Source organism: Culex quinquefasciatus, chromosome 2 (assembly GCF_015732765.1).
Source record: "Culex quinquefasciatus strain JHB chromosome 2, VPISU_Cqui_1.0_pri_paternal, whole genome shotgun sequence".
Taxonomy (NCBI): domain Eukaryota; kingdom Metazoa; phylum Arthropoda; class Insecta; order Diptera; family Culicidae; genus Culex; species Culex quinquefasciatus.
In genome coordinates this window covers 215909307-215937251 of record NC_051862.1, presented here as the reverse complement: position 1 = coordinate 215937251, position 27945 = coordinate 215909307, and the positions used below count along the sequence as shown (strand labels likewise).

At 35.8% G+C, this 27945-nt stretch overlaps 1 protein-coding gene across 2 annotated transcripts in view; it reads left to right on the top strand.

Annotated features, from left to right (window-relative positions):
• The window catches only part of LOC6036011 (protein phosphatase 1 regulatory subunit 14B), a 146850-nt gene that overhangs the window by 43923 nt on the left and 74982 nt on the right, over nucleotides 1-27945 (top strand). The window contains exons 1-2 of one of the 2 annotated variants that reach the window (XM_038257556.1): nucleotides 11150-11334; nucleotides 26020-26527. The gene's annotated coding sequence lies outside the window, so the exon portion shown is untranslated. Of the gene's footprint in view, nucleotides 1-11149; nucleotides 11335-26019; nucleotides 26528-27945 lie in introns of those variants that run through there. The other variant, XM_038257555.1, reaches the window with a different exon arrangement.

The following is a 27945-nucleotide window of genomic DNA, read 5'->3' as shown; positions in this document are numbered from 1 at the left end:
GGGAGTGTTGCGCTAGAACTCATAAATTGAAGCTCCAGCGTGTCCAAAACAAGGTACTCAAAATGGTTTTGAATGTTCCTGGCTGGACAAGATCAAGTGAGGTTCATGAATTAGCAGAAGTAAAAATGTTGGATCAGAAGATTCAAGAAAAATGTTTGAAATTCAGGGAAAAATGTGCTATTTCTGAATACCCCTTGATTCAAGGATTGGTTTAGTTTATTGTAAGTTTAAGTTAGTTTTAGGTTAGGTTATGTTTTCTCAACATTTTTTTTTTTTCCTCATTGTACCTAGTGTTACAAAAATGATAAATCATGTACTTTTAAAGTTATAAAAATGAACAGTGTTTAAATCACGAAAAGCAAACTAAAGCTGAAGAGCCACAGCTGACCACTTATTATGTAAACCAAATGTAATCATTATAAGAAAGATTCAATAAAGTATATTTAATTCAAAAAAAAAAAGAACGAAATATCTACCGGCAAAGAAAAAAAACAAGCGAGAGAAAAAAAGATGGGGGAAAGAGCCCTAGTAATTACCGACCAGGTTCATCAAAAGAAGTGAAAAACAAACTCCACTTTCGACGTCGTCGTCGTCGACAAAAGAATAAGTTTTTTTTTTTCGTGATAGTTGAAAGCCCTTTTCCGACAAGCGTTTTCTTCCTGTAATCAGAACGGCTTAACTTGGGGATTTTCGCGCGCTTCTGAGTGAGCTGCTCGCGCGACGATGATAAAATATTAATCAGCATAATTGTTACTCGGTTGGCTGCTTTGCGCCACTCAAAATAGGGTTCGCACTCTGAAGTCATTGCGCTCAGAATGTTTAGCAGGAACCGTTGCTTGGATAAACGAGTCAGTTTTGTGGAGTAAGTTACTGCATACCGCTTTTAGTAGCTACAAAAAAGCATTCACCCCACGACAACGTAATCGTATTCGATAAGTTTATAACTGAATTTTCGGGTGCTTTTTTTAGCGAATAGCTGTAAAAGATATCCTGTGCAAAAAATACGTGCACTCTCTTTCTCTCTATACTAAACCCTGTTTATCGAAGCGCCGAGCTTTTTTTTATCGAGAGTGTTTTCGGGGGTGCATCAGCTCAAATTTAAGATGAGCACTGATTAGGGTGGATCAGTGTTGTTTGAAGACTTATGATCTTTTGGTTTATATGTCTTTTTGCCTCTTTTTTTATTTTCATTTTAATTAATTATTTATATGAAGGAATCTAACCAAAAAAACATTGTTGACGATGCACGTCAACCAGAAATTTTGCACCCAGACATTTTAGTATCTTCAAAACTACGGGAACTATCGATATAATGTTTTATTAAGCTACTTTGTCCATAAACATTTACAACCAAAAATTTCAATGTTTATAATCACATTATTTCAGGATTGGATTCGTAAGTTAATAATTTTGGAATATGAAGACAACAACTTCTTTGGTTGCCTTTATTAAACCAATGAAGCCATCAGAATGATTTTTTTAACTTCTAAAAACTCGTAAAAAATCAAGTTCTAAGTGGCAGTAAAACTATTTTCTCAAATTACGAAGAATTCATTAAATTTTCAGATCACTTAAAAAAATTATTTAGAAATGTATTAATTATAACTATCTAGCTCATACCAGTAAATAATTGCATTGGATATAGGTAGATGACCAATTCGCTACCAAAACCGGAAATGAATTTTATATGTATTTTTGATTTGGCTCAAACTTTATTGGGGCCTATTTTGTGTCATTGATAAAGTACTTTTTAATTTCAAATTCAAATTTAAATAAAAAAAAAATTGGTCAAAAATGTTTGGCATTAAGTTTTGATTATTTCCAAAAATCAAAAATCAGAATTTTTGACCATACTTCTCTTTGGCTCAAAAGTGGCGGGTTTTGGTCTCCGAAAAACATATCAAAAAAACCTCGAAAATTGAGTTATTGTTAAAAAAAAGTTTATTATTAAATTGATTTTTTTCCGTGAACCTATATTTTCCAATACCTAACACTTTGCCGAAGACAACAAATTGATCAGAGAATTCCATCAAAAGTTTACGTAACATTTTTGTATGGACAGCTGTCAAAATTGTATGGAGACTTGCATGGGTGAATCAATGGCACAAAATAGCTTCTCTGGTCATAGTCAAATAAAAAAAATACAAAAAAGGTCGAAATCGGCTGATTACGTAGCGAATTATTTAGAAATATTTTCAAGTTTTGTGTATATTTCTAACAACACCTGTCACAAAAAAAAACAAGATATATTTGAAAACACACTGCAAAATGTTAACGAAAATATGAGTGTAGCAAACTAAATATGACATAAAAGGCTTTTATCTATGATTAAACCAAATTTGGACCCATTTTTTTGTACGCCCATCCCTGGATTTACAGGGACAGAATTCTCGGTAATTTTCAAAAACTGCGAATTCCTGAATGCCGGTTTTTTTAGTTGTCTCAGTTTCCCGAAATATGACATATTTAGGAAAATTGTTGCAATTGTAGTGTACAGATTCACAAAATAACTGTCTTTTAAATATTTTCTATTTATTTTTTATATATTTTTTTAAAGACTTGGTATTGAATTATTTGAGCTTTACAAAAAATTAACGGGTTCCTGCAACCGCAAACTGAGGTAAAAAAAATGACCTCATAAAAATTGAGACTTGAAGAAGTTTGCAAAAATAAAAATATAAAAAGCCAGAAATCAACATTTTAATGCAAAACGGCATGGAAAATTGATTTTACAACAGTACAGTTGGTTTGCAATAATGAGTTTTCAAAAATTCTATGATTTGAAGAAAATTTGTTTTTGCAAACAACAAAAATTCACAAAAACTCAAATATTTTAAAATTGATACAAATGAAAATGAATCAAATGGTTTTCAGCTGATTGCGCATAAAATTACATTGCAAATTATTTTTTTATTTTCAAAAATTTGCCTACTAATTTTCAGACCGTTTTTCACAAAAACTTTTTTAAATATTTGCAACAACCTAATCGACTTACTTATGCCTATGGACCTTATGCCTTCGATCTTTGAACAAGAAAATTAAATAAAGTTACACCAACAGTCGTATTCGTATTAAATAGCAAAATGATCGTGCACAAACAACGTGGCCCTTGAATCTTTGAAAAAAATGTCTCCATAGAAAATTTTAACTTCTCTAACTTCTATTTAGGTTTTTGCAAATTTTACTTTAAGTTTTTGTTCCATTTCCCCATTAAAAATTGCTCTAAAAGTCAGGTCTAATAAACAATTATTGATTTGTTTTAATCAATAAAAAACTTGTTAAAAATGTTTATGTATGCTTATTTATTATGCAAATTAGGCTTGGCATTTCAAATTTAGTTTTTTTAGCTCTTAAAAATAATATTTTTGAGATGGTAGTGAAGTAAGCTGAACCATTAAAACAAGTTTTGTCCCATTTTTAATTTGCTATTGAAAGCTTTTAAAATTTCTTCAAGTTTAAAAACTTCAAACTTTTGCAAAACATAAACCGTCTTCCAACTTATCAAATATAATCATGAGATACGTAGAATGCATTAATATAAAAAAAATACAGACCAAGGTTCATCCCAAGGCCACTTTTGACTCAAATGAGTCCTGAACCACCCTAATTCCGCTACCAGCGACTGCACCGCTAGAGCGCTTACAACATCGCGCGTTCATCTTTATCTGCACTTTGTGTGCAAGTTGCATCACTTTTGCTGACTCGCGACTTTGACTGGAAGTTGTTTTGCTCGTTGTTGTTGTTGTTGAAGTCGGTTGTCGATTATCGGGGGACCGGACTGGACCGTATCAGTCGGGGGATGTTGTTGTTGTTCATTGTTCCGCTCATCTTGCGTTCTTGCTTTACGAGGATGGCGGTGTACAGATAACTTTTATTTTTCCCTCCGTGCCCGCTGGCAGCAAGTACGTCTTTGTGTATTACACCACCACAACCATCATCACAGTTACACAGTCTATTTGCGGCCAGAGGAAGGGCGCGCAAAAACTCTGAAGACTTTTCCACATGGCTGAGCTTTTCCACTCGCGAAAGGGGGCTCCTGTCTAGGATTTTTTTTGTTGGTTTGGTTAGTCGCAATGTTTTGGTGTGCCGGCTAAGCATTCGCGCTGAGTTAGCACAAAGTATTAGATGTGGGCACTCAGTCGTAGTTAAGCTTGGGTGCTGATTGTAGATATTTATTCGGTTACCAAATGCTCCATGGGTTGGCGAAGAACCGACTGGTTTTTTGTGTTCCAGATTTGCTTAATTGGATTATCTTTCCAGTAATTAAACATTCAGAATTAACCAAATTGGCGTCTACAACATTAGAGAAAGACTTATTAACATCCCAGTTTAGTTTCTGATTTATTTTTTAACATGTTTACGTATAGTATTGAATCATTTTAAACTTCTGACAACGAAAGAGAAGCCACACCATTTCTCTCCGTCCTTACACGCTTCAATCTGCGTGTTCTTCCAAGCGCCTTCACGCGCAATTCTTGGAACATGGCCAACTTTGCAGAACGCTTCATCCTTCAGCTGACTGACTTGCAAGTCAGGCCTAACCCAACCTGTCAAGCCTACTGCTGCTTTGTTGCTCCAGTGCAGTGCGAAAGCTTGACGGCGATGACGATAACGAAAATGATCATTCTTTGACGACGAGCTCTTCTACGCCAGTTGCTTCTTTCTGCTGCGAAAGAAATTAACGCTCGCTCACTCACCGGAAATATCTCTCTCTCACGACGACGAAAAATTAAAGTGTGTGGAAAAACAACAACAACAGCAGCTGCAGCAACATCATTTTCCTCCCGCGTCCATTCAACAATCAACCTTCAAGTTCATTGTTGTTTTGGGGAGAACTTCTCTGGGAGCGAAACTTTCTCACTGGTTTGCCGTTTCTCTCTTTTTGAGAGAATCTTGAGTGAACCAGTGTTTGGTTTGTTGCAGTGTGTGCGCTCAGGTTGAACACAGTGAATTTGTGATATTCTCATTTTTTCATTTTTTTTTAGTTTGTTTCGTATGTTTTCTTTTTGTTATCATCTCTGTTATAGAAGAACAAAATTTAATCAATTTTCTGGCAATTTATTATTTACGAAGCTTTGAAAAAAAAATCATTTTAAATATTTTGAAAAATACATTTGGTATTCAAATCAAGATAATTGTGCAATTTTTTAGTCAAATTCAAATCTTCGACTCAAAGTTATTAAAATGTTGAGTTCGTAAGTTTATGTATTTCCTTAAAAGTTGAAAGTTTTTTTTTTAAATAACATTATTTTATTATATTTTCTAATATTTTCAGCAAACAAATTTTCAATTTTTTTTAAAACATGTCTTTTTTCAAATGGCTGAAACCAATCATTCACAGAAAAAATGATGGTAATATAAATCAGGGAATGATGACAGTTTTTGTGTCAGAAAAGGTGCAGGTGGTTATGTTCTACATGACCAATATGACAAAGAACTTTAAACAAAACTCCTAAAAAATTGTTCTATTACATTTTATTTTTAAATCATTGCCTATTTATTTAATCCTGAACAATTTATTCTAATTAAATGTTTCCAATCTTTGGCACCTCTATGGAAATAAATTGCCAAAACACGAAAATATTGCCAAAACAAGTATGGTTCGGAAAATGCCACGGAACCGGCCACTCTAGGTTGTGGTCACCACAATCAAAATGGTTATTTTCATGTCCAGTATCAAAAACCATGAATTTTGATATCCATATTGCCCCAAGTCGGATGGTTCGATTAATGTCCTTCCGGTAGAATCTTCCCCAGGGCCATGGCCACTCCGGGTGTGGCCAATATTTGGTGCACATACTGTGTCTTTCAATGTGTGCGTGTGTGTGTGAGCAATAAAATTACTACCGTCGATCCGTCTTTGACGAAACCTCGATAGGCACTGAAATTTTCTGAGGCTAAGTGCTAGCTTATATAGTTCGCATGAAATGTGGCAACAGTGGTGCCAAGCTCTCGCGTGAGAGTTTTGCGAAAGCAGGAGAGGAAGCAAAATTTGCAACATGTTCCCACATTTCATGCGAACTATATAAGCTAGCACTTAGCCTCAGAAAATTTCAGTGCCTATCGCGGTTTCGTCAAAGACGGATCCACGGTGGTAATTTTATTGCTCACACACACACGCACTCATTGAACGACACAGTATGTGCACCAAATTGGGAGGGATTCTGTTCTAATGAAGATTGTTAGGAAGGTCACCGGAAAACCAGAATAATTTGGGGCAATGGGGTTGGGACCACATTGGTAGAACATTGGCCACACCCGGAGTGGCCATGGCCCTGGGGAAGGTTCTTCCGGGAGGACATTAATCGAACCATACGACTTGGGGCAATATGGGTATCAAAATTCATGATTTTGAAACTGGTAATAAAAATGGCCATTTCGACCGGATTGGCCACACCTGAGTGGCCAGTGCCCTGGGAAAGGTTCTACCGGGGGGACATTAATCGAACCTTACAACTTAAGCCGGGACCGTGGTGTAGGGATAAGCGTGATTGCCTCTCACCCAGTCGGCCTGGGTTCGATCCCAGACGGTCCCGGTGGCATTTTTCGAGACGAGATTTGTCTGATCACGCCTTCCGTCGGACGGGAAGTAAATGTTGGCCCCGAACTAACCTAAAAAGGTTAGGTCGTTAGCTCAGTCCAGGTGTAGGAGTCGTCTCCCTGAGTCTTGCCTCGGTGGAGTCGCTGGCAGGCAGTTGGACTCACAATCCTAAGGTCGTCAGTTCGAATCCCGGGGTGGATGGAAGTTTAGGTGTAAAAAGAGGTTTGCAATTGCCTCAACAATCAAGCCTTCGAACACTTAGTTTCGAGTAGGAATCTCGTAATCGAGAACGCCATGGCAAAGCTGTAGAGCGAATAATTTGATTTGATTTTGATTTTTTTTTTTGACAACTTGGGGCAATATGGGTATCAAAATTCATATTGGTTTTTGAAACTGGCAATCATAATGTCCCGCCCGTGTGGATCAATCGGACCGCGCACTGGACCCACAATCCAGAGGTTGCTGGTTCGAATCCCGCGGCGGGCGCTCTAAAATTCTAAGTGTAAATATGGGTATCCGGCGCCGTCGCTCCGTGCCGTACTCAAACACTTAGGAGCCCAGGGCGGCGAAGTCCTTGTAGTTAAAAGGAAAACACTAGTGGTTGGTACTAGCAATGGTGGCCGACAGCTATAAAGTCAACTTCGTTTTTCAATTAAAATGGCCATTTTGACCGGATTGGCCACACCCGGAGTGGCCATAGCCCTGGGAAGGTTCTTCAGGGGACATTTACCGAACTATACGACTTGGGGTAATATGGGTATCAAAATTGCCCCAAGTCGTATGGTTCGATTAATGCCCCCGGAAGAACCTCCCCAGGGCACTGGCTCCGGGTGTGGCCAATATTCTACCAATGTGGTCCCAACCCCATTGCCCCAAATCATTCTGGTTTTCCGGTGACCTTCCTAACAATCTTCATTAGAACAGAATCCCTTCCAATTTGGTGCACATACTGTGTCGTTCAATGTGTGCGTGTGTGTGTGAGCAATAAAATTACTACCGTCGATCCGTCTTTGACGAAACCTCGATAGGCACTGAAATTTTCTGAGGCTAAGTGCTAGCTTATATAGTTCGCATGAAATGTGGCAACAGTGGTGCCAAGCTCTCGCGTGAGAGTTTCGCGAAAGCAGGAGAGGAAGCAAAATTTGCACCATGTTGTCACATTTCATGCAAACTATTTAAGCTAGCACTTAGCCTCAGAAAATTTCAGTGCCAACCGTGGTTTCATCGAAGACGGATCCACGGTGGTAATTGTATTTCCATACACACACGCACACATTGGAAGACACAGTTTGTACACCAACTTGGGAGGAATGCTGTGTTAATGAAGATTGTAGGGATGGTCACCGGAAAACCAGAATGATTTGAGGCAATGGGGTTGAGACCACATTTATAGGATATTGGCCAAACTCGGAGTGGCCAGTGCCCTGGGAAAGGTTCTTCCGAGGGGACATTAATCGAATCATACGACTTGGGGCAATATATGTATCAAAATTCATGGTTTTGAAACTGGTAATGAAAATGGCCATTTCGACCGGATTGGCCACACCCGGAGTGGCCAGTGCCCTGGGAAAGGTTCTACCGGGGGGACATTAATCGAACCATACGACTTGGGGCAATTTTGATACCAATATTACCCCAAGTCGTATAGTTCGGTAAATGTCCCCCCGGAAGAACCTTCCCCAGGGCTATGGCCACTCCGGGTGTGGCCAATCCGGTCAAAATGGCCATTTCCATTACCAGTTTCAAAAATCATGAATTTTGATACCCATATTGCCCTAAGTATGGTTCGATTACTCTCTGGTTCGATTAATGTCCCCCCGGTAGAACCTTTCCCAGGGCACTGGCCACTCCGGGTGTGGCCAATCCGGTCGAAATGGCCATTTTCATTACCAGTTTCAAAAACCATGAATTTTGATACCCATATTGCCCCAAGTCGTATGGTTCAGTAAATGTCCCCCCGGAAGAACCTTCCCCAGGGCCATGGCCACTCCGGGTGTGGCCAATGTTCTACCAATGTGGTCCCAACCCCATTGCCCCAAATTATTCTGGTTTTCCGGTCACCTTCCTATCAATCTTCATTAGAACAGAATCCCTCCCAATTTGGTGCACATACTGTGTCGTTCAATGTGTGCGTGTGTGTGTGAGCAATAAAATTACCACCGTGGATCCGTCTTTGACGAAACCGCGATAGGCACTGAAATTTTCTGAGGCTAAGTGCTAGCTTATATAGTTCGCATGAAATGTGGCAACAGTGGTGCCAAGCTCTCGCGTGAGAGTTTTGCGAAAGCAGGAGAGGAAGCAACATTTGCTACGTGCTTTCAGCCAATCAGCAGCCGGGATTTTTCTTGCATTCATTTTTTATTTTCATCTTAACTTTTAAGTACTTTAACAAAGTTTTATCAACTTTGTGAGGTAGTCAACTTGTACTTTAAGACTTCCCCTTTCGTTTGGTGTGTAAAACATAAAGATTGTTTGAATGGGGGGGAAGATATAAGCATTTGAAAAACGACAGAAAATCGTTACACTTTCGCTTCGCGAAATTTTGGATTGACACCCGTAGACAGTGCCCTTAGGACAAAGTTCTTTGTCAAAAGTGTAATGTGTAATCAGGAATTGGTAAATTTTCATAAGATTCTGATGCATTTTCATCAGGTTCTCATGTTTACAATTGTTTTGGTAAAATTACTAAAATATTCAACCAACCATATTTTCAACCTTCCAAAATTCTTTTTTTTTTCTGTGTTTGACTTATGCAAATGTAAGCCTTTATCAGAAATTTAAAAATATTTTTAGTGCCAACATTACAAAACTACTCAAAAGTTATTGGAAATAGAAAATTTGACTTATAGTTTCCGAGAAAACATCAGTTTAAAAAATAAAAAAAAATTCAAAATTCTCTCAGATTTTTGGAAATATTTTTTAATTTTTTTTTAATCCATTCTGCAATGCAAATTTTTGATCAGAAGCAGAAACCTGCATTTTAGACTGTATTCTGTTGATAAGATTTCTATTTTTCATTGAAATTTTTAAGTTGAAAAAAATATTTGTTTAGTCCCCTGATTTCATTGACCAATTTCGAAGGGGGCGTTAATGAAAATCAAAAAATATATGCAACGGCATAGCTGCTATTTTCTAAAAATGCTAATTAAAATTTTGTTAAGAAATATCGACATACATAATCTAATTTTCAACTTTTGAATAAAGAGAATTATCACATTGCATGTCTGGAAACTCTAGATTCCTTTTTTTATGACGATTCATACACAATGATAAATTTGCAAAATATAAAAAACATTTTCTTAACCCTCTACAACCCAACCCCGCCTTTAGACGGGCTTCGATTTAAAAAACGCCAAAATTCAATTTTTAACCAATTTTTGAAAACATTGGAAAGGAGAACTCTTGAAATTTATGGGTTGGAAATTTTACTTGTTTTATGTGACTTTGCTTATGTTTTTAAAAATGTCATTTTTTTAGAGGTCAACTTTGGCTGTGTTTTTTACTAATATTGCCTATATTTTAAGTAAAAATAAGTATGTAGTAATTTTTCTAGTGTCCCAGACTATGCCACTACGAATTTTTAAACAATTTAAATGATAATGGTGCCATTTTATAGCAGAAGATGTGAAAAACAAGCAAACAAATGGAAAAGTGACTTAAAACATGAAAAAAATAGATAGGCAAGAAGAATAGGCCAAGTACTACCAAAAACAAACATAAACTAAACAAGATAAACGCAAATTAAAATACTAAAAATAAAACAAGAAAAATATAAAGCAAGATAAGTTATGTTTTTTTTTTGTAGAACAAAAGTTGCTCGAAATGACCTCCTAAACACGGCAGTTGATTTTGATCACAACAAAATTTTTTGAAATGTTTGTCAACGCCAAAAAAAAGTATCACAAAAATCCGAGACAAAATAAATTCTAAATTTTAATTGGAACGGCTCTTCAACAACCGATATTATTTAAAAATCATAGATTAAAAACATATATTTCCGATTTTAAATCAAAAGGGTCACTTTGCAGCTTCTCATTTTTAAAATGTTGGGCTCAATTTGAAAAAAAAAGTAAAACTTAAAGATTTTTTTATCGTGGATTCTCGGATATTTTGCATTTTTTCCAATAACACAGTATCCCGTTGGTCGCAACGCTTGCTCATGGCGTATCCTAGACCTTTATCCTTCCCAAATAACCGTCAAACTCTAAGTGAAACATTTTTGGGGATATCATTAATTTTCTGTTCTATTTTTCTGTTTATTTTTTTTTTCAAAAATTAATTGTTTTTGGATATTAATTGAAATTTGATTAATGCATGAAAATCAAATCCAATACTTTTCTTTAGTAAGAAAGGCAAAAGTTAAGCGATTTTGGAATTTAATTGAGATTTGAATATTGCTTGAAAGTGTTTGGAGTTATTTCAAATTACGTTTCACCTTAATTTTCTAAATTTTCATTTTTTTCTTTTCTAAACTTTCCGTCCCTCTCTCTCTCTCATTCTCTCTCCCGAATCCATCTCCCTCTCCGCTGAGTAACAGCACTTTCCAGCTCAGCCGAGCTCGGGCCCCATCCAAGAGAGTGCGGGCCGCGCGCCGCCAAACCGTGGGGCTCAGTTACTTTTTGGTGCTCGCGAGAATCGTTCGTTGGTTTCGCGTGCCGTTGCAGAAGACTTGTCTTTTTGTCGCATTCGCCTTCGTTACACGCCTGACGGATTGGCCCCAAAATAAAGAAGAAGGAAAAGTTGAGTTTTTGGTACTTGGTACTGCAGCAGCAGCAGCAGCTGAGGTTTTTTGGGTGAGTTTTTTTGCTATCAATGTTGGGAGGTTTGGCTTTGCGTGCAGAAAGTTGCATGTCACGGTTTTCGTGATTTGAAGAATTGAAATTTTTGGGATGATTTTAAAACAGAATTTTCAAAATGTGTGCCACCTACTGGGATGCAAAATTTTGCGGTCACCAAAGTGCAGTGACCCTATTTTTTGTGGGTCCAAATCGTACGACTGCTTGGAACCGCTCCAGGAATTCCAGTTTTGCAGTGCAAACTTTTAAAGGAGAAGAGATTCCTGGGCAGCAGCTTCATTGGAGCAGGGTGTGGAGAAAGAGGACACACAAACCTGATGATCGGTTCGTGGTTTGAGCAGCAGACTCCAAAGTGAGGAAACCTGAAACGTGATTCGTGTGTGTGTGTATGTGGTGGATTCTTCGATTCCGGTTTCCCATCAAGAAGAGATCTTGCCTGACCTGAGAAAGAAGAAAGAAGAAAGCATCGAGCAGAAAAAACACGTATTTGCAATCCGTGACGATTCGACGACTCGACGACGACGATGCAGACACGAAGAACTAATCAGAAAGATATCGAAAAAATAGAAGCAAGAGAAAGGAGAAAACGAGAGGAGAGAAAAGAAGATAGGAAAATACCGCTTGAAAATGCCGCTAAGTTGTTCCGATTAAGCTGAACTAACTAACGAAAAAAGAGGAAGAGGAAGAAGATAAAAAACAGGAATCAAGTGGAAAAAGAAGAAAAAGTGGTCAAGATAAGAGTAAAAACTACACAAACAGAGAAAAAGCAGTTGAGGAGAAACGCGTGAGTGATGATGCGCGAAAAAGGGTTAGCGCCTGGAAAAGAGGGAAAAAACGTGCGTGAGTGTGTATCGGTGATGATGATAAGTGTGGCCACCGAGGCTGGAACATGTTTTGTGTGTATCCTCTATCTTCCACGTGTGAGAGCTGTGATTAGATAAAACTTTGAGGCGTTTTGTGAGTGGGATACCGAAAGACGATATCGTGAAGGAAACTGGAGAGCTTCGAGCAACGGCGATACTTCCGATACACCGTGGTTGAAAATCATTTTAACATGGAGAAACCATTCATATCTTCAGGACTGATAATTAAACTTTATATAATTATCAATTATACAACTAAAATTAGTGTTAAAAATAAATGCCATACCGTACTTGATACCGTACTTTAAGTAGATTTTAATAGTTTTTACAATCAGTTTACAGTTAAAAAATTACTGTTGTTATTTCAATTTGTTTGTGGAATTTTTATAGCATGAAAACTGCTTGACTATTTTCTCGCAATTTCTCAAAGAATTGTTTTAAAACAATTGCCAGTTTCAGTTACTCCACTGGTAAAAATCGAAATACAGTTCAGACTAGATTATCCGAAGCCCTCGAAAAATTTTTGATTGTCGAGTTTAAGTATGACCAATAAACCACACTGAAGTGGCTTAGAATTTTCAAATACAAGATGGAATATTTAAAAATGCATTTTGTTATTTAATAGTTCAAATTTGACTAAAATGAGGTCACAGAACACAAAAGTAATGTAAAAAACAAAAAAATAGAAAAAAATAAATAAAAAAGGTGTTTTTGTTCGTGATTTGATTATCTGAAGTCCAATACAAACCTTCGGATAATCGTAGTTTCGGATAATCGAGTCTGGACTGTATGAAATTTTATGGGAAATTTGATGTACCTTTCGAATCTATAATAATCTAGAGAGGGTATTATTCATTTATAACAAAAAAGTTCATTTTAAAATTAGGTGTTTTTTGAGGTTAGTTTTTAGAGTGTAATAATGTCCTCAAAGTATTCGGCAGAAAAAACGATAAGTATGTATAACGGTTTGGTTTGAGCATCAATTTTGGTAGTGAATTTATACGGGAAAACTTTCTTTTTCATATTTGAATTTCCTTCTGAAGTTTTGAATCCAACACATTACACAGAAAAAAATCATGGTAATATTCATCAGAAAATGATGACATGTTTGCGTAAAAGTGTGATATTGCATCAGGAAGTGATGAATTTCCATCTGATTTTGGTGAATTTTCATCAGGTTCACATTATTACATATTTTTTATGTAATATTTTTCAAAAAAGATATAATATTTAATCTACCAAATTTTTAACTTTCCAAAATTCAGCTTCTGTTTTCTGTGTAGCGTTAAAATTAAGAAAATTTTGTAAACTATTTCCTAAAAATTGGTCTAAATCGAGTTTATTTTCAAATGTCGTATTTCAGATCAGTTCTGAACACGTTGTATCTTATGACAGGAACAAGATAACACGAAACTTTCATGTTGGAAAAGATTTCTTAAGAATTTTCTCAATTGATCGCTAATCAGTTGGTTTTAAAATTTGGCTCAAAATAAAAACTAAAGACACCAAAATCTAAGCATGTACGGTCCTAAATTTTTGGTGGTTGTTTTGAGTTCAGAAAAGCAAGAAAATTCTTCACGAGTTATCTCATTTTACTATCTTTTTTAGTGCAAGAGTGATAAGGCCGTTGCAAATATTTTTCAAAGTTTATGTTTATTAAGGGAGAGGTCAAAGTTGGCCTGAATAATCAGGGGGCAAATTTTTTTTTTTCAAAAAACTTCCAAATTCTAAAGAACATTATAGTTTAATCGACTGAAAACCAGTTAAAATGCATTTTTCCGCGTTTATAATCATATTTAAAATCAGGGTGGCCACTCAAGTCGGGAAATCGGGAAAGTCGGGAAAAAGTCAGGAATTCGTCAAAATCCGCCAAAAATCGGGAAAAAGTCGGGAATTTATGATTTAATGTCAAAAAGTCGGGAAAAGTCGGAAAGTCTGAGCTTTTTCACTCTTGAATAAATTTTGTAATATTTTGTACAATTTTGAATTCACTCATTTCTGATTTAGAAACTAACTTTAAATTTAAGGTTATTTTCACTATTTCAATATATTGAGTATGGAAAAGCTGTTTAAGACCTTTAAAATCTTTATGAATATTGGAGTCTTTCACACAGATTTTCAAAATATTTTTTTATGAATCAAATGATCGCTTTTAAATTTTGTTTACAAAACAAGAGGTAAAGTTGATGAAAAACTAATATAAAAAAGAGCGTAATGGCTAGCTTAGAATTATGATTCTATTCCATTTTGTCACATAATTGAATATTTGAAACAGGATTCGAACTTGAGTTTGGCAATAGTTTTTTTTTTGGGTAAATACACTAAAACCCCCGATTACGCTCAGGCGTTACGCTTTGTATTTCGTCGATTTCTCTGAAACGACGCAACATTTTTGCAATCTTTTTAAAGCAATTTATACGTCTTGTGCAAATCTACAAATTGATTTCAAAAGATTGTAGAAACATTACACTGTTTTCGAGAAATCAACATAACAAAAAGCGTAACGCCTGAGCGTAATCGGGGGTTTTAGTGTATTTGTAATTGTTTAACTAAATTGATTAAGTAATTTAAAATGTGTTTTTTTTTCCAAATGTTGCCCTTGAACTTTTTTTTGTGCGTATGGGTAAATTACCTACCATAGATAAAGCTTGATTTTTAGTTTGCGGAAAATTTAAATATCGAATATAATCCAAAATTGAAAAGAAAATTGAAAATGCCTATATTTGGATTTTTTTTAATTCATTGAGTTTTTTTTATCGGTGGTTAATATTGACTTTTCTTATAGAAAGTTTTTTGTTTGAAATAATTCTTTGAATAAGAAATGCCTATTACTTGAGCATTCTGGAAAAGTCTGGAAAAAAGTCGGGAAAAAGTCGGGAATTTGAAAATGGAATTTGAGTGGTCACCCTGTATTTAGCATGTTTGAACTCCTTTGAAAAATATTAAATTTTCATGAAATACCAATGTATAGTCCCACGAAAAGCTTTTTTTGCGAAAAAAAATCGTGGGTTGACAAAAACTTTAAATAAAATTTGTACCAGCCTAATCTGCTTGAAATGTTTTGTTTTGAATTTTTAAAGATGATTTTTTTTTTATTAATTTTTCGCGCACAAAAATTTATGGATGTTTAGCCAGAGAAATAAAAATAAATCGGAAAAATGGATTACATAAAACTATGTTTGCTTTCTTTACATATCTTTAAAAACACAACGTAACTTAGCACATCTAAATTTCTCCATTACTGTGGGAGAAAAACCTAATCACCCTAAACTAAACCTCAAATTACAGTAACACCTCTTGAAAAAAAAGAGCGAGAAAAATCAGCTGCGTGTACGCAATTTGAGCCGATCAACAGCCCAAAGGGAAGAAACGTGCGCGATTGACCCACTTTCGACTCCACCAACAGCCAGTAACAACCACACCGCCAAACAGTTTTCAATTCACGATCACATCCCGCACGTGTGTATCAGAGTGTATGATCCCAAAGCCCCTTAACAGCAACAACAAAAAAGTTTGAAAGTAACGAAAAAAAACTCGTTTCCGTTAACGAGAGAGGGCCCACCAGCAAATAAATTGTAGCTTTAGTGAACGTCCTCCCCTGAGGTCATACTGGACGTTTTCTTCTTCTTTATCATCTTTTAATTCATTGAAGTAAAATCCATTAGAGATATCATTTGACATGCCATTTGAGGGAAAGAGAAAGGAGCCCCATTTAGCCGGACACACGGACACGGTAATCGATCAACTTCACAACCCTGCGACGAGAAGACGACAACCAGCTTTATTGTGCTGCTAAAAGTGTTCACGGGATGGTGGCGCTTCTCAGATGTTGTAGTATTCAAAGTAGGAAAAGACTAGGGGAACAGCATCTAATTCCAGCGTGCCTCTAATGTTGGCAGGTCAGAACTTTGACATGCAATTAAAGCTAATTAAAAGCGTTTTCAACTGAAATCGAGTGATAAATAGCTCAATAAGAAGTGAGCAAGCAAGTTTCTACCAAAAGTTTTGCAAAATTAGTTGTTTAAATAGTGAAAATCAGCAAATTGGATGGAGTTAGGAGCGAGAGCTTAACCTGCCAAAGATACGAGAATTTCCCCTAGGTATCTGCTGCCTGGGAATGGCGACTTTTCTCATCATCACCATTCTGGGCGTAACGGTTCTATTGGAGGGTCATTAGCTGTTTTATTTCGGAACGGCTTTCAGTTGGAGCAATTAATTGATATTTATTGTTTTCAACATTACACTTGATTGTTAATTGATTTTTTGAAGAGCTATTTAACTCTAAGTTCAAGTTCAAAATATATGAAATTTGTTTATTTAGAGATGTTAGATTTTTTTACAGTTTTCTCAACCTTCAAACCAATATTTTTTTAATCATAATCACATGATTTGTTTGCTACTTTTTCTTACAAAAAGCTTGATTTAACTGTTTTAATGATTTTTTTTACTGTATTTGAAAGTTTTTTTATATCCATATAACATCATGTTAGATTTAAGTTGATTTTTTTTCTAGAATTTTCTGGCTTTTTATTGATTTGTGATTTGTGATTTATTATAAACATTATTTTCAAATTTATTATAAACATTTTCGATGGTTCGCATGTTTTCTTTAACATAACATATTATTTTTTGCAATAAGGCAAATGCAAATATTATGTAAAGATTTTGTCCTCTCCACCGCTTCAAAATTTTACCTTAAAGTTCGGGGGCTAAAAAAAATGCTTAGAATAGTTGATTGTTAAAAAAGTTGTAATCGTCTATCAACAATATAATCGTCTCATTTTTTTTTCTAAATCTGTATTCTTGATAACGGCTTAGAAATTAAAAAATATATTCGCACTCTTAGATAAATTTAATCAATATTTCAATTGGAATTTTCACATAAAAAATAACTTGGGCCAAATAGCCGTTTTTAAAAAAATCTCATTTTTGGATTCCAGCAAGCAAACAAAAATTTATTTTTGAGTGTTTTAAAGTACCGCTGACTCTACTCGGTTTCAAAAACGACCAAAAAGCAGAAAATGAACATTTTGTTTAGGCGGGTACAAATTTTATTTAAAGTTTTTGTCACTTTTGGGCTTGGAAGTCGGTCAGAAAAATCAGAGGGCAAACAAAAATGTTTTCAAAAAACTTCAAAATGTCAAAGAAAATTTAAGTAAAATTAGCTGAAATCAATCGAAAATGCATTAACTTGCGTTTAGAATTATTTTCAGCATGTTTGAGTTTATAAATAAATCTTTTGAATTTTTGAAAATTTCGATGTACAGTACCGCAACAAGTTTTTTTTTCGCTTAATTTTTTGTTTTCCGCCAAATTTTACATTTTTTGAAAACTAATGATTGCAAAACATCTAAACTAGTGTAAACTTCAATTTAAACCACTGTTTTCGTGTGAATTTTAAGACTATGGCTTGTTACTTCAATTTTTATTTTTTTACACTCCCCTCGACTCCGCTCCTTTGAAAAATATTTGCATCAGCCTTATTGGGCCTTAAAAAAAATCCAGAAACATTACCTCTTTTTTGAGTAATTCAACAAAAAAAATGTGTAAAAATTTGAATCTGATGAAACTACATCAAAAACCGGACCAAATGCACCAGTTCCAGATGTAACTTTTGTTGACACAAAATCTGTCACCATTTTCTGATGAATATTACCTTCATTTTTTTTCCTCTGAGAAATATGCGTCCGATTTTCAATTAAAAAATGAAATTATTGTGTCATTTTCCGATTTTTTGAATTAAAAATATTTCCAAAATTTTCAAATCAACACAAAAATTTTATATGGTCAAAAAGAAGTGTTTTTTGACAAACTTTATACTGCCCGTGTTCGCATAAATGTCCCATATGCAAAAACAGCAAGCTGAGAAAAACGCATTTGAAGTTTGTCCCACACATAAGGCCATGTGTTAAGTTTTCGTTAAAAAACTAGATTTCCTCCTGATTTCCAGAACAAAGTACTGGATGTTACAGGCTTTTCTGGAAGAGCACACGATTTTGAACCAAACTGCATCATTAACTCAAAAACGATGAAAATGCATATGGGACATTTATGCGATCATGGGCAGTATAGTTATTTTGAAAATTATGATAGAATAATGTGTTTTTAAATACAAGCATAATTTAAACTTAAAAAAAATATATATGTCTGATCCAGGAAATCTAATTTATAAAATATAATAACATTTTGTGTTCCTATAAATGTCATGCATATTTTTGCTTCAGACATTTCCACCAAATCTAGCTAGATTGAAATATTTTCCACGAACACTGAATGCATGTGGGCTTCAACCCCAAAAATGGCTGTCTCCCACTTTTCGCTAGAATTTCTCAATCAGTAGCAAACTTCAAAGAAAAACAATTTCACCTCATAACTTGAGAACAATTTCCGTTTCACGTCCGCGTCGGTCGGAGTTGTTTGTTTCAACCCAAGCTGATTTTCCAAGGTTTTTCCACACAGCCTACTGCTTCTTGGGAAACTCCACACACTCATAAACACACATTTCTGCGCCGTGCATGACTTCTTCCATCGACATCGCAGTATGCTGTGCTGTGCTGCCGCTACGCATGTAGAAATCGATTTCGTCCAAGAGATTTTTCCACCTTGCACCGCCGGTGAAAAACAACAATGAAAAACAAAGAGCCCCTCCCCGCCCGCCTCCAACACCCTGCTAATGACAACGCCCCCCACGGGTTGATGTTGCCATTCAGTTATGGCAATGAGGTGAGCCGAGGGGGGTTGACGGTTCGGACTCTTTGGTTACTACTATTTTGTTTTTGCTTGCTTCTTGTTGCTGCACAGCCGTTGAAGGCCGTTCCTGAAGATTAACTCCGCAAAACGGTGCCAATGCCGCAGAACGTATACACAAATATATGCCAATATGACGTTGGGGAGTTGGGGTTAAGTTGTAATTATTTAAAGTTACAACTCTGAAGTTTTAAAAAAGTAAGAATTTAAAACTCTCATGATCTTGTAAAATTTTATGTATTCTATCAAATCAAAACAATAGTTTCAATTTGTAATTGTTTTATTTAAAATGTTCATTTTACCCCATTTAACCCCCAAGCCATAGCAGGCCGGCACAAATAATCAACAATTACAATTTCTGGCTTTTGTGGGCTTCTCTTGGTGTGGCAAAACAGTAAAGAAAGAAACAAAAAACACAACAAACCCCCTCGATATGTAAAGTCCAAATGGTGGTTTGTGAGGGGGACGAGGGGCGCGAAAAGCGATTTCACCGCGCGCTAAACTGAACACCCCTCGTGACGTGTCTTGCCAGGAGCGCCCCATGGAATATCACTGCACTTTGCATAATTTCCACGCGATGATGGGTCTGTTAATCAACCAACAGTTTTTGATAAGGATTGGGGTGCAGACAGTCTGAAGTAACGTCATGATTCGAAATCCGGACACTTAGAACCATATCATTTTTGTTATAGCTGGCAAAAAATCATGTAATAAGTTGGAAATGTAGAAATATCATCAGGAATTAGTATAAACAGTCAGTTTTAAGAGATTGCATGCACAATATGTGTTTTCGAACAATTTTTCATCAGAATTTAAAAATTTAAATGATTTGTTGTGCTTCGAATCCCGGACACTGTTAAAAGCTGATTCGAAATCCGGACACTTTTGCTTCGAATTCCGGACACTCGATTTTGCTTATGAATCGCACAAATTTGTACTGAAATGTTAGTGAATGGCATTCTTTAGGTCTCAAATAAGCTTTTAACATCAAAACAATCAATATTTTATATAAAAAAATGGCTAGCATTTAAGAAAATCAAAAACATAAATTTCTGCTTTGCCTTCTCGGTGCTTCGGACACCTATGAAATGTTTCCGTTGAAATGTTTCACATTTTTGGTAAACTTATATTTTTTTTTATTTAATTGTTTTGGCATTAACTACAGCGTTCAAACAAACATTAAATGAAAGTTGATGTTAGAATCCATCAAATAACCCATGTTTGACATTTATAATGCGAACTTATATCCAAATAATTGATAAAACAAGATGAGGTGTCCGGGTTTCGAAGCGTCCGGGAATTCGAATCATGACGTTACCTGAGTTGTTTTTTTTGTAACGTTTGCAACAATGTTGTAAGTTTAAAATAAGTAAAAAAGAGTAATTTTCTTTGAAATCTGTTTTTTTTTGTTATTAGTTCAAGTTGCTTACAAAATCGTTAAAACTTCAACAATTTATCAATTTTGACAGTTGAGTATGCGTTACCTCAATGTTGATTGACCTTAATTTCAATACATAACTACTATGATGTTCTACCTCCAAAGCTGTCAAAAGAAGCACGTTGGTTTAAATTTTTGCGTGACACAATCATTCAAGTGGTCAGGACTACCACGATGTGTTTAACGCAGAGTTGATTCGTTGAAACTTATTTTTAAAGTTGAGCCAAGGAGATATTTAAAATACCTCATTTTGTGATTTTTTTTTCTTCGCACTCACACAAATTTTCAAGCTCAAGGTTATAGCTACCAATTCACACCTCTACAACCCACTGAAACAGTCAAATATGGCCAGCATCACGGCGACTACCACCTCCAGCGGCCAGCTTTCACGACCACCTCGCCGCCACGCCGCCGCTCCGTTTCAAGGTCATTCGCATTCGAGGTCCGCTGGGAACGATGATGATAGAGGGGCTCGATCGAAAGGAGGAACCACCCAGCGGATCTACTTTTTGTGTTGTTCCGCAAATCGCTTAAAATACGATACAAAAACAACCCCGACGATTTGCAGAAAAAAAAAATCGTGCATGCAAATAAATTTAGCACGCCATCGAGTCGTTGGCCGCCGCCGCCGTGCCCACCCGGATCGCGATTATTTCACCGGTAAATGTGGAGAAAAAAACATTCTTGCGGAAAGGAAGCTCGGAGCAAAACTTGTTTCTTTCACTATCGAAGGAAGGCATGCCGTGGTGGCCGAAGTTCCTCCGAACCGCAGCCATGCGCGGCGATGACGCCCCAAAGCCAATTGGATTTTTCCCTTCTTTTCAAGCCGCGGCGACCAACTTCGGTTCCGCTCTTTGGTTTCACGTTCCACAGTCGGTTCCCGGTTCTGGCTTTCTACGTGTAGGGGAGGGGTTGTCCATGAACTACTTTATTTTTTAAAAATGAAAATGTTTTGATAACTTTTCAATAAGCACTGTTCCAAGAAAGAGTTGAGTACCTTAATCAAGGTGGGTCTCGTGGCGCAGGGGTAGCGGCTTCGGCTGCCGATCCCGATGATGCTATGAGACGCGGGTTCGATTCCCGCCTTATCCACTGAGCTTCTATCGGATGGTGAAGTAAAACGTCGGTCCCGGTTTCTCCTGTCTCGTCAGAGGCGCTGGAGCAGAAATCCCACGTTAGAGGAAGGCCATGCCCCGGGGGGCGTAGTGCCAATAGTTTCGTTTTTACCTTAATCAAGGGCTGTATCAATTAAAAGTTTAAATTGATCATATTATCGACGAAAACGGACGACTTGATCCAACCATATCAAGTAATAATTTGCAATATTTTGACTCAAGCACATTTTGTACGCTTTTTTATAGTTTTTTTTTTTGTAAAATATGTACTAACATTTTCACAAAATATTTTATTTTATTCAAAATACCAATTTTTTTCAATAATACTATTTTTTTCAAGAATACTATTTTTTTCAAGAACACTATTTTTTATATTTTTGTATAATTCCAATGGGTATCACACGAAGAATTTTCACTTTATTAGAATTTTTTTGTCAAATGATCAAATTTTCACAAAATACCGTGTTTTTTGATAATAATGTCTTGTTTCGAAATTCGCAATTCGAAATCCGAAACCTAATATCATTTTTGTTTAAGCTGGCAAAAAATCAAGTAATAAGTTGGAAATGTATAATTATTTTCAGGATGTAGTATAAACAGTCCATTTTTAGAAAATGCATGCAAAATATGTCTTTTCATTTTCATCAGAATTTTAAAATAAAAATTACTTGTTGTGCTTCGAATCCCGGACACTGATACAAGCTGATTCGAAGTCCGGACACTTTTGCTTCGAAATCTGGACACTCGTTTTTGCTTCAGATTCACACAAATTTGGACTGAAATTATAGTGAATGGCATTCTTTAGGTCTCAAATGAACTGTTAACATCAAAAGATTCGATATTTTGCATACATTTTTGTCACAATTTAAGAAAATCAGAACCATAATTTTCTGCTGTTCCTTCCCGGTGCTTCGGACGCCTATGAAATATTTCAGTGAAATGTTTCACTTTTTTGGTAAACTCATATTTTTATTTTATTTAATTATTTTGGCACTGATTGCAGCGACCAAACAAATTTGAAATGAAAGTTTATGTTAAAATTCATCAAATAACACAGGTTTGAAAGTTATTATGCGATCTTATGAAAATAAATAAAACAAGGAATTCGAAGCATGACGTTACTCAAATTTATGTAATTTGCAATAAAGAAGCGAAATGTAGTATGCTTTTTCACTATAAAAAAGTTATTTTTTGTAAAATACTAATTTTATTTTTTGAGAAAATACTCATTTTTTATAATTATCAAACGTAGTGAAATTTTTAATGCGTTTTCAATTTATACAAGTGTTTTTTTTATAAAACATTGAAATTTTCACAAATATCTGTAATTATTCGAAAACACTCAATTCTTTTGATGTTGCAAATGGATATCAAACGAAATGAAATTTTGCTTGTACAATAATAGTTTTTTGTTTGTAAAACACTAAAATTTGCACAAAATACTGTATTTTTCATTCAAATTTGAATCTTTTTGATAAAATTAGGCATTTTGTAAAAACTTGAGTGCTACAAACAAAACTCTAATAAAATGAAAATTCATGCATGATTTCACCCTTATTGCAAATTGTAAATTTCAGTATTCAGTGTGATTTGAGTATTTTACAAAAAAAAACTATAACAATATTAAACTGCAGTGAGTGTTTTCGACAAAAAATACGGTATTTTGTGAAAATTTCAGTATTTTTTTTTAATTCTATTAGAGTGTTAATGTATACAAAATTTCGCTTCGTTTGATACCCATATTGCAAATTATTAAAATTCGAATGTTATTGTTAAAAATACGGTATTTTATGAAAATTTGAGTACCTGACTGAAACTCTAATAAAGTGATAATGTATACAAAATTTCGCTACGTTTGATACTCATTTTGCAAATAATGAAAATTTGAGAGTTTTCCAAACAAAAAAATCGTAAAAAATTTAGTATTTATACTTTGAAACTTACTATAACATCGAAAAATATATTTTTAAGTGAATGCTTTGAAAATTTAACAAGATTTGGTTGGATTAACGAACTAAAACGATAGATTATTGTTATTGCACTGACGATGCATAGAAATATAACAAACATTCTAATAATTTTTAAACAATCTTTAACATGATATTTCTGATTTTCAACGCAGGAAAATGCAATTCAATCGGTTTCAGTTGGTTAGACTTCTATACCCATTAAAAATTTAAAGCTTTAAATATTCAAAAGTTTTTTTTAATGAGCAAAAATTTACAAGACACAGGCCAGAAACAGTTTTTTTTAGGAAATTTCAGCCTTTAAAAAAGACAATGCTGAATAACTCGAATAGGGTAATTCTCCGCCAACTCACACAGCAGTTGCCCCGACCCCTCTTCGATTTGCGTGAAACTTTGTCCTAAGGGGTAACTTTTGTCCCTGATCACGAATCCGAGGTCCGTTTTTTGATATCTCGTGACGGAGGGGCGGTACGACCCCTTCCATTTTTGAACATGTGAAAAAAGAGGTGTTTTTTAATAATTTGCAGCCTGAAACGGTGATGAGATAGAAATTTGGTGTCAAAGGGACTTTTGTGTAAAATTAGGGGGGGACTTTTTTTTCGTAAAATCGCGATAATTCGTGATGTTTATAAGCAAACCCTTTATGTCTATATATCAAAATTTTTGTAATTGTCTGCTCTACAACTTTGTAGAACACTGTTACACTCTAAAAAATAACCCTGCAAAGTTAGAAAAAACACGAAATTTTAAAATGAAAAATTTTGTTCTAAATGAAAAAATTACCCTTCTGGGACAATGTAGATTCGAAAAGTACATTAAATTTCCCATAAAATGACATGTTCCAAAATTTTTTACAGTCGAGTAACGGAAAATGGGAGAATTTTTAAAACTTTTTTAGTGTTTTTTTCGATGAAAAATACGTTTATTCGGAATTCTGAGTACGCCATCAAATCGGGCGTCTAATTTTACACAAAAGTCCCTTTGACACCAAATTTCTATCTCATCACCGTTTCAGGCTGCAAATTATTAAAAAACACCTCTTTTTTCACATGTTCAAAAATGGAAGGGGTCGTACCGCCCCTCCGTCACGAGATATCAAAAAACGGACCTCGGTTTCGTGATCAGGGACAAAAGTTACCCCTTAGGACAAAGTTTCACGCAAATTGAAGAGGGGTCGGGGCAACTTTTCCCGATTTCGTGTGAGTTGGTAGAGAATTACCCAATAAACAAATATTCAAAATAATTATGTTCAACTTATACAAATATTTTAAAGTGAAATAAGAGTTAAATGGCATATTTCAGTAAAAAAATGCCATGTTCTTACAATAATGATTTCACAATAAAAACACATAATTAAAAACAGATTTTATGAAGTGACGTTCAACTTTAAGCCACACAAATAGGTAGACTCCAAACATTTATGGAAAACTAGTTAGCGATTGTTCTTTTTGCCCCAGCTTCCCCTATGTGAAATTGATTATACAGACATATGGAATGTTCATTTTATCATATTTTGAGGCTTTTAAATTTAAATAAATTTTTGACAATAGATATGCAACTAGTGATATATTTGTCACTAAATCAAATAATATTTAAAGGCATTGAGAAATCAAGTTCCTTTTTTTATTCTTGTATGCTTAAATATAACAAAATTTTATTCATGCAATACTATCAAACTATTCTATTTTTTATTGTTTACTAAAATTCCAAAGAAATCTATTAACATGAAAACCACAAAAATAAATAAAGATGTGTAGAACAAAAATTTACCAGACAAAATAAAAATAACTCAAAATTGACTACGTAGTTCTTGCCCGCCCCTTGTCCAGTGACAGCCACCAGGCGTGGAAAATACAATTCGCGCAAACCCGCTTGAGATTAAAATAAGCTGATAAATGTCATTCACCGCCACGCCGCCGCCGCTACTATACTAATGTGCTGTGCCGGTGTGCTCGCTATCCCTTCTCGGGTTCTCTGCCCTACGTTGCGAAGATCCGCTTTCACGACAACGTCACAGACACAGAACAGAGCAGCAACAGAGTAGGTACGTACATAGTAGGCCAGGGCAATAAAGAACGTCAGCGGAATCGAAAAGCCAAAGCAGCGCCAAAAGGCAGAACCACTATTTGTCCAAAAGAAAGAGCCTACTTTGGGTGGTACCTATCGTGAACTACGAAGTAGCAAAAAAAGTAAAAAAAAAGAAGTTCACAAATTATTGCCCGTTTGCTGCTGTGGTTTGGGGCAGTTCTTCGTGGGGTAATAAATTTTGACGTGTGTTGAAAAATTAAGCGTGCCTTTTGGAACCGAAGCGCAATTACTCACCGTTTTTTTGGGTCCCGGAGGGACTATCGGCTATGCTTAAACTTTTATTTTTATCGCTTGATAAATCTATCAATGGGATTTTCCTGGGGGAATTATTGTATTTTTTTAACTTAATTTTAGGCGTAAGAAATTTAGTTTTTAAAGCAAAACAAACGAAGGATTGATTTTCTTATTTATTTTAATCAGTTTTCAAAAGTAAATTTATAACGTTTTTTCTCTTTCCTTCACAGATCACTTCTGCTTCGCGTTGAACCATCCAATCTCCTAGCAAAAGTTTGAGCCGTAAAACGTTCACGTTCCTCGGAGTAAACTCATGATCCTTCCCCCTCAAAAGTGATTGCGGTAAATTGGAAGCCAAGGCCGGAAAAATCACCCTGCCTGAAAAGTGTATGCGCAAGAAAACAGTGTTGGTGTGGAAAAATTCCGGATAAATATCCTTCCCAGAGTGTGTGTAATTCGCCAGTGTGGATACAAATTTTATAAAAAGTAAAGCTAAAAAATAATAAAAAGCTCGCGGAAGAAGCTCTTGAAAGTGTGCGTCTGTTTTTAGTCGTCAATTTGCCGTACATGTGTACGTGGAAAATTGGAAAAGTTTTTAATTAAAGCCAAGCCACTCACTTTTGGAACCGGCCGCGCCCACCCTCGGAACAGAGAGCGCGCGTGGAAAGTCTTCTTTTTTGGACAACACCACGTGATCAGCCACTGACGAAAACGACGACGACGCGTGGAATTTTTCAGGTAAGGAATTTACATCTTCATGAATTTCAATTTTGGGCTTATATACGGAAAGCCGCGGAGCCATGCTTTGTGAAAGAATCTCTAATGAGCTTAAGTTTACGATTGCCCGGCGATTTCCGACCAACACAATTGTGTCTGTGTGTGCATTAGAGAGAAGGGAAGAATAATGAGGAAATGTCTGAATCGGTCGTAAAAATTTTGGGCCTTTTTTGCGCTGACGAGCACCCCGGTAATTGAATTACACAAGGTCGAAAAAACGGTGGAAAGTTCAATTTACGAGTACGTTAATCAATTTAGTATGGCGGTTGCGGGTTCTCCTTCACTTTTTGGCTTTTTTCACAGTGATTGAATCTACTTAATAACCGAAACACAAAAAACGTGGACATTGCGCAAATGAGCCAACCTATTTTTGAAAATGCTACGTTCCCACCGCACGTGCACTCAATGTTTACTGCGATGTGTTGATTTCGGGATGAGATAATTTGCCCCAAAATACACACATTATTTTCGCCGCTCGCCGCCTAAGATCGGTGCGATTGCAAAAGCCGTTTGAGCTGCAAACATCGAATTGTTGATCGGATCTGATCGCGATGGACGTTGAGACACATGTGAAAAATGGTTTGCTGCGGCGCAGTGCAAAAATATCAACAATTTTGGACATGCAAAAATATTAGCACATGTGGTGTGCGATGCAATTGCTGACTGTGTTTGCGAAATTCTTACGCTGTAAGCTTGTGCAGTTTAAATTCGTTAATTTGTGTGCATTTTCCCGCATTTGTTTCATTTTTGGTTTCGTGACAAACAGTAAATTGGTTGGATTTAAACCCTGATTTTAAAATGGTTATTTGTCACATGTCCAACCTTTTCAATAATGTTGTAAAACTTTAGAATTTATTTAAATTTTTCAATTAGTAATTAGGACATTGCACACATTATTTCGACGTCGTCGTGCTATCTTGTCGCACCCGCCATTTTGACGTTCCGAGAAAAACGCGTTTTAATGTTTGACCTTGAATATTCAAAAACAAGAGCACGCAATGTAAACAATAACAAACACGTTTTGTTTGGCTCACCATTCTGTGCATTGTCCCAAAGTTTGGTTGAAGTTGGTTGCTGGAGTCCCGAGTTATAATTACAAATGTTTACGGTAGTCTAGCTTGTATGTGCGACAAACGCATCCTGACTTTCCTGGCCTGAAATCCCTTTGGCCTTTTGTCGCACTTACATCAATTTTCATGGAGTGACAAGATAGCACGACAAGATTGAAACTACTTTCATATGTAAAGTGACAAAAATGCACGGAGTTTTTTAGGTTTTTGTTGAATATCTCAGGATTGAAATCGAATTTTGGGGATCTGTGAAGGTCAAAAGGTGAGGCATTGTGAGCTGCACAAAATGGCGTTCTTAACTCAATTTGG